Below are 15,581 nucleotides of genomic sequence, written 5' to 3' on the forward strand. Positions count from 1 at the left end.
TGTCCCTTAATTTGTAGCATCGCTTTAATAAAATAATTTAATAACTTATAACTTTTATTAGAATAGAGTAGCTTGAAACATTAGAATTATAAAGTAAATCAAGACTATTGGTATATAAAATTTTACATTCACTCAAACTCAACCCATTCAAGCCCGTAAAAATAAGTTTTGACTGAGTTTTTGAACCTAAATTTGAAATCCAATTAAATAATAGGTCGAGTTTTGGCTAAATTAGGATTAAATGAAATAAAACCTAACCCATTTAAGAGTTTTAAATGAATTGAACTCAAGCCAATTTAGAAGATTTTTTTTTTTTGAATAAGTTTGAACTTATTGAAATCCTCATTCACAAAGTTCAATTGATAGAGTTATGTATTTATGCAGAATTTGATTGAGAAAATATGGTTAGTAAGAACAATTCAGTCCAAGGGCAGTTTGGTCCTTTTATTACAATGTTAGTAGAGTCAGATTAGTCAAAAAAATTAAAATAACGAATAGGGGCAAATTAGTCAAAAAAATTTTAGTATAATTAGCAGGGGCAACTTAGTCCATTTCTTATCATATTGTTATGTGAGAGCATGGTTATATAATAATGAGTATGAATTTGTAGCATTCACAAGAGTAATAAGTTCAACTTTTGTTATGTTGATAATAGGGGTAAATTAGTCAAAAAAACTTCAAAATTAATCAATAGTGGCAAATTAGTCCATCATGTTTTATTATCATGTGAGAGTAGGGTTATATAATTATTAGAATATAAATTTGTATTATTTGTCAAAATAAATCAGTCTAAAATTTTATCATCCTATCTCTTAGTCATTTCAAAATAACTAATACCACTTCCCCAATTGAATTATTTTACCCCATAAATAGGAATTTTTTTTTTGGAGAATTGGCGAGCTTTATATAATAAAATAAGAATTTACATTCTAACCGTTAATTTTCCCCTCTTATCTTCATCTACAATTCTAAGAAGATCAGGGGGGAAATTTGACTCAAAAATAACTTTATCCACCCTATTGAGATAACTAGCCATAAAGTCAGCAGTTTGATTACATTGGCGATATACAAAATATATAGTCAACTCCTTGAAGCAAGAGATTAAATCCTTTTTATATCAGAATATGCAACTAGATCCCTCCAAGGACAGTCAATTTTGCTATTTAAGATATCTGCAGCGAGCTTTGAATCAGTGCGAACCTTTATACGTTTCCATCCTTTGAGTTTAGCAAACACCAATGCTTCCTTGATGGCTTCCAACTCATGGATTAATATTAAGTCTGCGCCTACTCCAATAGCCCCAGCTGCTAAGATGTCACCATTCTCATCTCTAAGGATGAACCCCCTATGTCTCCCCGGACTGATCCATCACAATTCAAGCATTTAATTCCAGGTTTGGGAGCTTCCCATTTGCACCAGAATAGGTTTGTTTGGATTGTGTTTTATTTCCCCAATTTTATCTGCTTACATCATCATTACAATTTTCAATACACCTTTTTATCTTTCCAATTACCTTTTTATCTCACACACATCACATCACAAAAAGTGTTACAGTAAAAATATTCCAAATAAAACACAATCCAAACAAACCCTAGTTGGATGAAAGAAAGCAGCTTGAAGTCTCCATTTTGTGGCTAAGGATCTGTTGCTCACGTTGTCCTTAATTTCACAGTTTCTCCCAATCTTCTTTTGTACTTGATCTATAACAGTCTGGGCTAATGCTGTTGGTGATCTGCTTTCCTGGCAAAACAAGTGGTTGTTCCTTTCTTGCCATATAAAATAGACAGCAGCACAAAAAGATAGCTTACATAAGAGACCCTTTAGCTCTGCCCCTCTGATATGTGAACAAAGCCAATTGAGAGTTTGTGACCAATTTTGAGTCTGATTGAAAGTCAGCCCAAGAAGATTAAGGAGAATCTTCCACACAACCTTACTATAAGAGCAGTGAAAGAATAGGTGGTAAACAGTTTCAATATGCAACTCATATAAGCAACAGGTCCCATCATTTGTAACACCATATTCACACAACTTGTCTTTTGTTTGGAGTGCTTCTCTTAATGCTAGCCAAGCAATGACAGAATATCTTGGTACTAAACCTTTAAACCAGATCAGATTATACCAATGAACTCTTTCCTGTCGTGTCCGGATAGCATTCCAAGCAGATTTGGTAGTGAGGTTCCCAGACGGTGAGGGTCTCCAAATGATTCTATCTTGCTGGTTCTTCAATCTTGTAATAGAGTGTAATTCCTGCCAAAAGATGCTTAAACATGGAAGAGTTATATCCGGTGGTCTCCATTGCTCTCCGTGGATAATGTTTGAAACTTTGTCGAACTTGCAATCCAAAGTAATCAACGGAGTAGCCCAAGTGAAGGAATTCCAAATGACACCTCGAGGATGCCATGGTTCAAGCCAGAGATGAGTAGAACTACCATTGCCGATAAGATGAGTAATCAACTTTGAAGCTTCACCCCTGATCTTAAGTATGCTACAGGTAGCCCACGAGCATGAGTGAGGAGTTTTCATAGTCCAGATAGAGTATTTTTTGAGGTATCTTTCCTTAAACCAGAGGACCCATAGTGTCTTTTTAGAGGATGCAATACGCCATAGATACTTCTTGAGGTTGGTTGTATTGCATTCAGCGAGTTTTTGTATCCCAAGTCCTCCTTCCTGTTTCGGAATTGTGACTTTTTTCCAACTAACTTTGCTCGAGCAGGGCCAACATCAGAGCCTGTCCAAAGGAATTTGCATAGCATTTGCTCTAATTTGTCTCTGATAGGAAATTGATTTGGCTAGTTGGGATGTATAATCTCATATATAAAATACAACCAAATATGGGATGACAAGGATAATTCAATCCTATGTCATTCCATAAACCAAATGATTAGTCCCTAAACTTTTATTTTACAATTTAGTGTTATATTGCTTTAGTTTTAGCCTATCTAAACCTTCTAGCCAAAGTCTCAAGTTTCAATTTTAAATAAACATTATCACTATTAATTCACCAATTAATTAGACCAGGTTATTTATTCACTAATATGTTGGACCAATACACATGCATGTGCATATGAGGCATATATCAATAGTAGATGTGTGTATAGGTATATGTTCTAGATTTGTATATGGCTAACGAAAATAGTGCATAACATATTTTTTATGGCTAACGAAAATAGTGAATAACATATTTTCATTCTTGTTTTTGTGCATATTTGTTTGGATAGTGATTTATTTGTCAAATGTTATTTGCTTGCATTATTAACACATTTTTCAATTACCTTTTAATCTCATATAAATCACATTAAAGTGTTGCAACATATTTTTTAAAAAAATTATCCCAAATAATCTACTATCCAAACACACAAAGGAAGAAAATTGCATGCTTAAAGGTCAAATTCTACTAAGCTTTGACTCATTAGATTCCTTAATTGGATAGTGAATCCTCCCTATAATTCACAAACTTGATCCTACTTCATTTCAACTTACGAGGGGATTAAGAGCTACCAATAGTAATAGAAAATGCAATATCATAGTTTCATGTTTGCATTATTTATTGTAATGGAAGGTCATATTTTCTTGGCAAGAATAAAGATTGGTTTCATATATTTCTTTCTATTTTGCCAGAGTGAGAAATGAAGACATTCATCGTTATCTTTCACATTAAATTTATAAGATACGGTGCCCCTAGATTATGTTCACTCTGTATCGTAATCAAGTTTAAATTATGCGTACTAACCCTAAATTATGTGCATCAAGTAAGTCTAATCACCTGAAATTTGTGATAAACAGTGCTTCAATGATGAGCATAACTGTCAATGTAAGTATATAACTCGTAGATTTTGTTAGTATTGATTATTGATAATATGCAATCTGATCTTTTCAATTGATTGCATTGTTGTGAGCTATTAACTTGCTAACAATGTCAATACCAAACAACTATTAGGTATGGGGCATATTGACAATTAAGCCCATTTAGACTACTATTTTCTAGAGTTCTTTAAAAAAATGTATTGTAGAGATTGGATGTATATAAGATAAAAAGGTGATTGAAAATTGTAATATAAATTTTTTTAAAAAACAACAATCCAAACAAGGCCATGATTTTTTATCCACAATTGATATATTTGCATAATGATAACCGAAAGTGAATATATAACATAATTTTATTCCCTTTTTCGTGCATAGGTGTTTGGATAGGAGAATATTTGAAATAATTACTATAATAATTTTTGTTATATAACATGTATGAAATAAAAAAGATAAGAAAAAACTATAGGCATGTCATCATTTCACGTAGTGTCAAAGATAGAAGATTTTCTCAGCAAATAAATTTGCAAAGTACTATTTTAGCTATTGACAACATAATCAATTTTAGTATAGATATATTACCTATATTTTATTCATGAACAAGGAAATGACATATTACATAATTGATTTAGGGATCCAAATTTGAATTTACCACTACTATGGATTATGTGCACCCATATTAATTCAAATATGCATTATTCTTTTTATGTTTCTACATATGGATTTTTTTCATCATTGAAATATCAAATAATTTATACATAATCATAATACCTTAGATCAATAATTGCACATGGTTCTATTAGTTATGCTTTAAAAATGAACTAATTATTCAATAATTAATAAGAATGTTGAATTTGAGATAAGGGATGTGCTTAATTACCGAAATCCTCCACTCCTTGATGACTATTAGTGCCTAAAATTAAAAAAAATTATTTTGTAGATTAAAATGTCTGAAATCCACTAAAAATATTAGTATTTAGACAAAATAGGCTAAAAAAAAATTATGGTACGAAATCTATTTTTGTCTACAAGTTGAAGGACTAAATAAGTAATTTTACCAATCATATATATATATATATATATATATATATATATATATATATATATATATATATATATATATATATATATATATATAAATTTAAACTCAAAAATCTCCTCAAATTCCAAACACCCTTTTCTCCAAGAGAAAGAACTACTATATCTCATGCATTTATGAAAAAAAATACAGTGACAACTTTTAATTGTAGGATAGCAACCAAGACACAATAAACAAAATAAATGATATTTACAAATTTTTATTTCTTTATTGGAAAGAATTATTGTCAAAACTCTTTGATTTCAAACTTATCGTTGCTCAATTACGATTAGAAAAATGGAGAGTTTGTTATTATCAACAACTATTTATTTTTTCTTTTGTTGTTTCTAAAGTGAGGGATTATTTAGTTGATCTTAGAATTCTAGTGACTCATTCCATAGTTCGAGTTGTGAACAAATTAGCCTGTCTCAAGTAATGGATGATTGCTATATTTGCTTCAGGTTCATCATATTGCAAAGTCCACTAGAATTTAGTGCATATTTTGTGCTATTTTAGATACTGTCAAGTTGAAAATGATGTGACTATTTCTGTTAAAAAAGCACTATGATATGCCCCTGGGATGGCCTTTCAAAATCTCTATGATGACGAACCACTCTTGACCCTACCTCCCAATTTCTCCTTCCTCTAACCTTTGAAGGACGAAATTGTTATTTTGAGAAATTGACACTTTTGATATGTATATTACTTCTTTTTCTCATATATGACTAGGGGGAAGTACCCGCGCATCGCGCGGGTGTTTGATGCCTGTAACTAAAGAGAATTTTTTAGTGGTTGAAGTGAATATTATTTCCATATTGACCAAGTTATTTTTTATCAAGTACCTATCGGTACATATCATCAATATTTTTGCTAGGTGAGCAAGTGATTGAAGATAAGAGTATAATAACAACGCATATTAAGTAATATTAACAAAATCATTGTAGATAATAATGCATATTAGCCGAATCCTACTTAATATAAGTTGAAGGAAATGCATGGATAATGGAGTAGTTTAGAGGGCGTTAAACCTAATCCTGAAAGCCGAAAAGGGAAAAACGGAAGAATGTGAAAGAGGAGGCATCGAAACAACCATAACCGATACTTAGACATTAAATCATCAACATACCTATGTTTTTGGCTGTTTAATTGAGATGTAAATAGTGATATATTGCTAGTGTGGAAGCTATTTCAAAGTTAGGGGATTCAGACATGAGAACTCATGCATTGGTATTATTATGAGTTGTTTCAGACAGTTGAATGAATAGCTGCAACATCTCTTTATTTTAATTGCACTATGACACCATTTCAATAATTACACCAACACATATGCTCATATAAGTTGTACCCAATGCACTAACGATTGCAAAATAATCCCTCATTCCAAAAATACCAAGATGTCCTTATATTATATAAGAATGAGTTTTGGTCAATTTTGTCAAATGCTACTATATGATAACATCTAACAATCATTTCATTTGGTGCAATAGCTAATAAATTAAGTAGGCAAAGATTTTACAAATTCTTAGAAATTGAAGTTATTAACTTGTATAAATTAAGATCCTTTTTAAACTACTTTGGGAGCTTTGTTTTTGTTAAAATTGTAATAAAGTATTTACAAGGATCTTCAAATGATAAGAATATGTTTGTCCATATAATTTTTTGGTAGTACTAAATTTGCTATAATTTCAGTCAATTGGTGATAAAACAACTCCAACTTCAATCAAATTTTGGAACTATTTATGTGGCATAATTTGTGGTGCAATACTGATAAAGTATGTATCTAAATTTAGGTTGAATTCTAATGTTTTGTTAAGGAAGTTAGGAATGAAAGCTTTAACGAATTCTATTCAACCACTATAGACAACTCGATTACTATAAGTTTAGCAGAATATAAGAGAAAATAAACATATTATCAAACATAAGATTAAGACAAACTATAAGTTTTATAGCAGGAGATCAAACTACCAAAATCAATTATCATATGATCGCATAAATGAATCAACTTTATCACCATAGCAAATCAGCAGTACAAAAGTAATCAAATATTCCTAAAAATTGGACAATCATATATATAACCAAATACAAAAATGAATGAACTTTATCACCAAACCAAATCAATATCACTAAATACATACTAACACCAAAATCAATTCCAGAACTAATGACATGTATATCAAAAGAATTTAAAAGATTCAACAGAAAGGATAAACTTTTGGTTACCTTATTCCAAATGTTCCCTGCAAAACTTTCCTCACACACATGAGGCTGACATTGTTAATGCATTAGTATTACCTAATTAAATATATTAACATGTGCACAAAAAGCAGTTATACATGTATCACAGGTTATTTGCAAATTATGACAAATTTCAATGTAAAAAATACAGCTTCAACATACCTTGGTTTGGAGATTTTGATTAGGAGATGTAACACACTTCCAATGAATCCTGTTCCTATCACAAATACAAGTAAAGCAAAAAAAAAAAATCAAAAAGCTAAGTCAATTGATTGTTATGATTTGTCTTCAAATGGATGAAAGATGGTTCCAGATACCTTTGTTGAGTAAACCCAAAAACTAAGAAAAGGGGATGAACTGATGGCCAACACTTGATGCTATAAATTTTTTAATAATTAGCATTAATTTTGTCTTAACCATCCTGGTTCTAGAATGGTTGGAAGTGGTAAAGATAGCTAATAAGACAATCTTTTAACTTAGACCTTAAACCAAAATACATGAAGTTGAACCAGCAGAATTTGAATAATAACACCTATCTAACCAACTTCGTGCAATTATCCCTAATAATTGTGTCTAATAAATCATTTGTAGTAAACCTTTGCAGTGAATGAAATTTAGCTAGCCGAGAAGTCTAGAAGTCTAATCAGTTACATCAAATCAATGTTCTGTAACCTTTAATTTGCAACTCACTAAAAAGACCGTATAACAAACTCACATTCCTAAAATACCCCACCCTCATTAATTTCTCTCACTAATTACCTATTAAACCACATTCTCCCCAATTTAATTAGAGACTAAGAACGTTTAAGTAATTACAATCACACAAAAGCTATTATCACTTATACCCACAACTAAAAAGACAACCAAAATAATCATACATTTCCAAAATACCCATAAAAAGACACAACCCCATTTTTTGAAATGTATGACAAAAGAATTCACCATAAGTTGTATTTTATGTTGTACCTACCATATAAACTTTAAATGTACAAATATGAGGATATCTCTGTAAACATACCCAAACACATGCTGCTATGAGTTGTACCAAAAGCTTTAAAAAAGCTACATATTATTTCATATTTCCAAAATGCCCCTACTCATACAGTTGAAATTCAAAGCCCTCTTTGACTAAAACTCATTCTTATATAGTATAAGGATATATAACAGTATTTTTAAGGCAATTCCGATTCCAATTCCTTTAGTATGATTAGTTTTTTTACCTTAGATATTCAAGCATTATTTGGACATTATTGTTTTGTAATTGAGGATACATGAAAGATGCTTCTTTGTAACTAGATAATTGAACTCAATATTATGTAATCTTGAATTGTGTTGCCAAGTGATGAGACTACATTTACATCTATTGTTAAATTTTCTAATATTAGGCAAACTTTGCACTGAGTTTCATAGGAAACACCACAAACTACCAAATTATCTGCCTGATCCAACCTTGATATATGGGAAATCTTTAGGTCCAATATTGAAAAATCACTTATTTTGTTATTCAACTATGTTACTTACTACAAGAGATTTAGTATCTAAATTTTTATTTAGTAATTTAGTGTTATACTACTTATAGGTTTATCCTATTTAGTCAAATTAAATCTTCTATGACACCAGTAAAGAAGTAACTTTGAAAATCCTCCGCACCTCTTAAATCTCAACTTTAAATAACTATTATCTCTATTGATTTATCAATTTATTGGAACAAACAATTTATTAACCAATTTGTTGGATCAATATGTATACACATGCACATGAGACATATATAAATAATAGAGATATATATTGATATGCATTATAGATTTGTATAAAATTAACGAAAATAGTACATAGCATATTTTTATTCCTATTTTTTTTGCATATATGATTTTTCATCCACAATTAATATATTTGCATAAGGCAAATCGAAAATTAATACATAACATATTTCTATTCCCTTTTTTATGCAAACGTATTTGGAAAGGAGATTATTTAAAATATTATTTGGAATAATTATTTTAGTAATTTTTGTGGTATGATGTATATGAGATAAAAAAAAGTTATTAGAAAGATAAAAGTAGATTGATAATTGTAATTCTAATGCATGGTTTTTCATCCACTATTAATATATTGGGCAATTCATTCAAGCGTTTAAAGTGTGTTTGTTCATCGGTCATAAGAGTATGCAGATATAATCAATCAAGTACTTATAGCAAAAGAAAAAATTATAGACCTTTTTTTTTTTTTCAAAACCAAGAGCACCAGATAAGTCTAGCTATCTTTAGTTGTGCAAGTACCATCTTTATATTGTACCATATAATTTAATTTAAATAACATTAACGTACTAACCTGCTCTTCTTCAAATGCAGATTCTCCGTCCCCCCATATGCAGATTGCAAAATGGGGGGATAGCAGGCCCTCTCCTGACGGAGACTATACATGAATGACAGCCGATCACTTTAGCATCGGCATCAGGTGCAAGTGCAGATAACAACGGCAATCTGGGAAAACGTAGCATAGTTAGACTTCTGCAGAAAATTATAGACGTTTTATCATTTCATATTGTGTCAAGTATAGAAGACATAAATTTGCAAAGTACCATTCAAATTATTGGCAACAGAATCAATTTCAGTATAGGCAAATTACCTATATTTTATTCATGGACAAAGAAATGATATGCCTTCCACATAGTACTCTAATCTTCATATATTGTTTTGCTTTCACTATTGGCATGTTAAATAATTTAAGGAAACAAAAAGTGACTTCAGTATTCGATATATTGCATAATTGATCCAGGCATCAAAATACAGTTTTATCGCCAGTATAGCTTGTGAATACATATTAATTCAAATATGCTATGCATTATTCTTTTTATATTTTTATATATGGATTTTTATCATTGATATATCAGACAATTTATACATAATCTTAATACCTTGGATCAATAATTGGTATGGCCCTATTAATTATTCTTTAAAAATGAACCAATTATTCAATAGTTAATAAGAATGTTAAACTTAAAATAAGGGATGTACTTAGTTTTCAATATCCCTTCAGCAATTAATGACTAAAACTAAAAAAAAAAAGGTCTTATTTGTCTAGATTAAAATGTCTGGAATCCACTAGAAATATCAGTATTATGACAAAATTTACTAAAACAAAAATTAAGATAATAAATATATTTTTATTTTAGTCTATAAGTTAAAGAATTAAATAAGCAATTTTATCAAATATATATATATATATAAATTCAAACTCAAAAATTCCCCTAAATTTCAAACCCTCTTTCTTAGCAGAAAGAACTTTTATATCTCATGCATTCATAAAAAGAAACAATTACTAATTTTAGTTGTAAGGCAATAAGCAAGACAAAATAAATATGAAAGAAGTTCTGTTAGAACTTTTTGAGTTCAAACCCCTCTGTTACTCAATTATAATTAGAAAGATGGAGAGTTGTTGTTATCAGCAACTGTCCATTTTTTCTTTTGTTATTCCTAAAATGGGAGATTATTTGGTTGATTATAAAAATTTAGTAATTCGTTATATGTTTAGAATTATAAACAAATTAACCTGTCTCAAGTAATGAATAGTTGTTACAATTGCTTCAAGTTCATTAAACTGCAAACCTCATTAAAATTAATGCACCCTTTGTATTATTTTAAGTGCAATCAAGTTGGGAATGTTGTAGCTATTTATGGTGAAAAAACACTAGAATATGCATTTGAAATGACCTTTCAAAATCTCTATGGCAATGAACCGCTTTTGACCTCATCTTCCAATTTCTCCTTCCTCCGATCATTGAATGATGAAATTGTTGTTTTGAAAAAATTGAATGATGAAATTGTTGTCTTGAAAAATTGGCAAACTTGATATTTATATTACTTCTATCTTATATTTGGTATATTTTAGTATTTTTAAGGTAATTCCGATTCCAATTCATTTAGCATGATTAGTTTTCACCCTAGACATTCAATTATTATTTGACATTATATTCCATAATTGAGAATAAATGAAAGATATTTCATGTATTGGATTTAACATTGTTTAAGAATGTTGTTTTTTTCAACACAAGTTAGACAATATTTATACCTATTTAGGTCTTATTTTCCAATAAAAAATTTGAATCAATGTTACCGAATACTGAAACTACATTTACATGTGCTATTGAATTTCTAATATTGCCTGAAAGGTAAGCTTTGCAATTAATTTCACAAGGAATTCAAAAAGCTAGTAAATTGTTTCCCTAATCCAACCTCAACACATGGGAAAATTTTTGATCTAATAATACAAAATTGCTTATTTAGCCATTCAACTTTTTTATTACAAGACCTAAACTTTTATTTTAGAATTTAGTGTTATCTTGTTATAGTTTTAGTTTATTTTGTTCTTCTAGTCAAAGGTCTAGCCAAATCAAATCTTCTATGACACCAGTAAGAGGTATTTTGAAAATCCTCCACACATCTCAAGTCTCAACTTTAAATAACCATCATAACTATTAATTCATCAGTACATGTACACTTGTACATAAGGCATGTATTAATAGTAGAGCTATACATTGGTATACATTATAGATTTATATAAGAATAACAAAAATAGTGCATAACATATTTCAATTATGATTTTTCATCCACAACTATATATTTGCATAAGGCAAACTGAAAATGAATACATAACATATTTTTATTCTTTTTTTTACATACATGTTTGGATAGGAGATTATTTGAAATAATTCCTTTAACAATTTTTGTATTGTGATGTATATGAGATAAAAAAATTATTAAAAAGATAAAAAGTTGATTGAAAATTATAATTGTGATACATGCTATTTCATCCATTATTGATATATTATACAATATACACTAATTGATTTAACTATTTAAAGAATGTTTATTCATTAGTCATAAGAGTATATAAACATAATCAACCTAGTGTTTACAAGGATAGAATACTTTCTTAATAAACAAAATTATAAATTACTATTTTAACTATTGGCAATAGAATCAGTTTTAGTATAGACATATTACTTGTATTCTATTCATGAACAAAGAAATAATATGCCATTCACATAGTATTTTGATCTTCATATGTTGATTTGCTTTCACTATTGACATAACACAACCTTAAAAAAAGGCAACTTAAATATAGACATATTGCACAACTGATTCAAGCATCCAAACATATTTTTACCACTAGTATAGATTGTGCACCCATACTAATTCATATTTACTATGCGTTACTTTTTTTTGTGTTTCTACATATGAATTTTTTTCATCATCGAAATGTCAAGCAATTTATACATAATCTTAATGCCATACATCAATAATTGGGTGTGACCCTATTAATTATGCTTTAAAAATGAACACATTATTCAATAATTAATAAGAATATTGAATTTATGACAAGTGATATACTTAGTTCCAATGTCCTTTGATCTATAACTATGATTTTTTATTTCTTTATTGAAAAAAGTTAGGCCAGAATTCTTTGACTTCAAACCTATATTTACTTAATTACGATTAAAAAAAATGGAAAGTTTGTTGCTATCAACAACTATCCATTTGTTCTTTTGTTATTTCTAAAGTAGGAGATTATTTGATTGATTATATAATTTTAGTGACTCATCATATAGTTTGAATTGTAAACAAATTAGTTTGTTTCAAATAATAGATAATTGTTATATTTGTTTCAAACTTGTTATATTGCAAAGTCCACCAGGATTAAATGCATCTTTGTACTATTTTAGATATTGTCAAGTTGAAAATATTGTAACTATTTATGTTGGAAAAGCACTAAGATATGCACAAGTGCTGGAGTTTTATAACCCAAGTCGGATGCAAATAATTACTTACATGTATATCGAGAAATATGACACACATTTATACACCACAAAAATATGCATCACCGGTCATCTCCTACTAATTTCCACTCTCTCCTGCGGTCTTGTTGCCAGCCGCCACTAGACCAATACCAGTCCTAGCACCTATAGCAACATAACCAATCCAACAACTTTCCTTTTCTACTCTTTTCCATTGGGAATCTAATATACTGTACACAAATCATCTTCTTTTTAAACACTTTACTTTTCTTTTGTTTTGCTTTTCTTCTTTTCTTACAAAAGCACGCACCACTGGTCATCTCTCACTAATTTTTGCTCTTCCCTGTAGTCCTGCTACCAACTCCCCTACAATCTTGCAGCTAGTTGACTGGTCATCTTTTGTTCTATTTCAAATATTATCAAGTTGAAAATGCTGTAGCTATTTATGTTGGAAAAGCACTAAGATATGCATTTGGGATGGCCTTTCAAAATTTTTGTGGTGATGAATCACTCTTGACACTACTTCCCAATTATCCTTCCTTAAACCATTGAATGATGAAATTATTGTTTTAAGAAATTAATAATTTTGATTTTTATATTAATTGTTTATCTCATGTGTGGTCGATTACAGCATTTTTAAGGCAATTCCAATTCTAATTCATTTAGCATTATTAGGTTTGTACCCTAAACATTCAATTTGTTATTTAGACATTATTTGTTCTATAATTGTGGATACATAAAAGATGTTTCTTTGTAACTAGATAATTGGACTCAACATTGTTTAAGAATACTGTCTTTTTTTAACACAAGTTAGGCAATATTTATGCCTATTTAAGTCTTATTCTTCAATGAAATTTTGAATTGTGTGCCCTAGTAATGAAGCTACATTTGGATTTGTTGTTGAATTTTTAATATTATTTGAGGGGCAAACGTTGCGCTTAGTTTCACAGAGAACACTAAAAAGTAGCAAATTGCATGCCTAACCCAAACTCAACATATGAAAAATCTTTTAATCCAATAATAGAAAATCACTTGTTTAGTTGTTCAACTTTATTACTATAAGAGATTCAGTCCCTAAACTTTTATGTTAGAATTTTATTGTTACATTGCTACAATATTAGCCTATTTAGTCCATTTATCCAATAAAGAGGTAACTTTGAAAACCCTCCCCACTTCTCAAATCTCAACTTTAAATAACCATAACCACTATTGACTCACCAATTTGTTGGTTTAAACTACTTATTCTCCAATGTTGTTGGACCAATACATGTTCACGTGTACGCAAGGCATATATCAGTAGTAAAGATGTACATTGTTATGCATTATAGATTTGTACAAGACTAACAAAAAATAATACATAATATATTCTTATTCTTGTTTTTGTACATATATGATTTTTCATCTACAACTAATATGTTTGCATAAGACTAACCGAAAATGGACACATTACAAATTTTTATTCCTTTTTTTATACGCAGGTGTCCGGATAAGAGATTGTTTGAAATATTATTTGAAATAATTACCATAACAATTTATATGATATAATGTATATGAGATAAAAAAATTTGTTAGAAAGATAAAAAGTTTATTGAAATTTGTAATTCTGATACATGATTTTTCATTCAGTATTGAAATATTGAACAATTGATTCAATAATTTAAAATATGTTTGTTCATCAGTCATAAAAATACGTAGACATAATCAACCAAGTGTTTACAAGACAAGAAAAAATTATAGACATGCCATCAATTCATGTTGTAGATAGAAGACCTTTTTAGTAGATAAATTTACAAAGTGCCATTTTAACCATTGGCAACATAATCAATTTCAATATCGCGATATTACTTATATTTTATTCATAGAAAAAGAAATGATATGCCTTCCATATAGTATTTTGATCTTCATATGTTGCCTTTTTTTTCACTATTGGCATATTGAACAAATTTAAGGAAAAAAAGCAACATAAACATTCAACATATTACACAATAGAATAAGGCATCCAAACATGTTTTAACACTAATTTAGATTATGCACCTATATCAATTTAAATAAGCTATGCATTGTTCTTTTTATGTTTCTACATATAAATTTTTTTCATCATTGAAACATCAAATAATTTATACATACTTTTAATATCTTGGATCAATAATTGGCTATGACACTATTAATTATGCTTTAAAAATGAATCAATTATTCAATAATTAATACGTATGTTAAATTTAAGATAAGAGATGTATTTAGTTTTCAATAAACCCCCTCCGCTATTAGTGCCCAAAACTTAAAAAATGTTCTATTTGTCTAGATTAAAATGTTTGAAATTCACTAAAAATATCAATATTAAGACAAATTTTGTTAAAACAAAATTGAAGATACTAAATCTGTTTTAGTCTATAAGTTGCAGGACTAAATAAACAATTTTGCCAAACCTATATATACAAGTTCAAATTAAAAAATCCCCCCACCCAATAAAAAATTTTTTATTTCTCATGCATCCATGAAAAAGAAATACGGTGACTAATTTTGGTTGTAGGGCTGTAACAAAGACAAAATAAATGGAGAAATGGAGAATTTGTTGTTGTCAACAATTTTTATTTTTTCTTTTGTTATTCCTAAAGTGAAAGATTATTTGGCTGATTATAGAATTTTAGTGACTCGTTCGAATTGCCAACA

The sequence above is a fragment of the Coffea arabica genome, chromosome 8c (genome assembly GCF_036785885.1).
Source record: "Coffea arabica cultivar ET-39 chromosome 8c, Coffea Arabica ET-39 HiFi, whole genome shotgun sequence".
Classification (NCBI taxonomy): domain Eukaryota; kingdom Viridiplantae; phylum Streptophyta; class Magnoliopsida; order Gentianales; family Rubiaceae; genus Coffea; species Coffea arabica.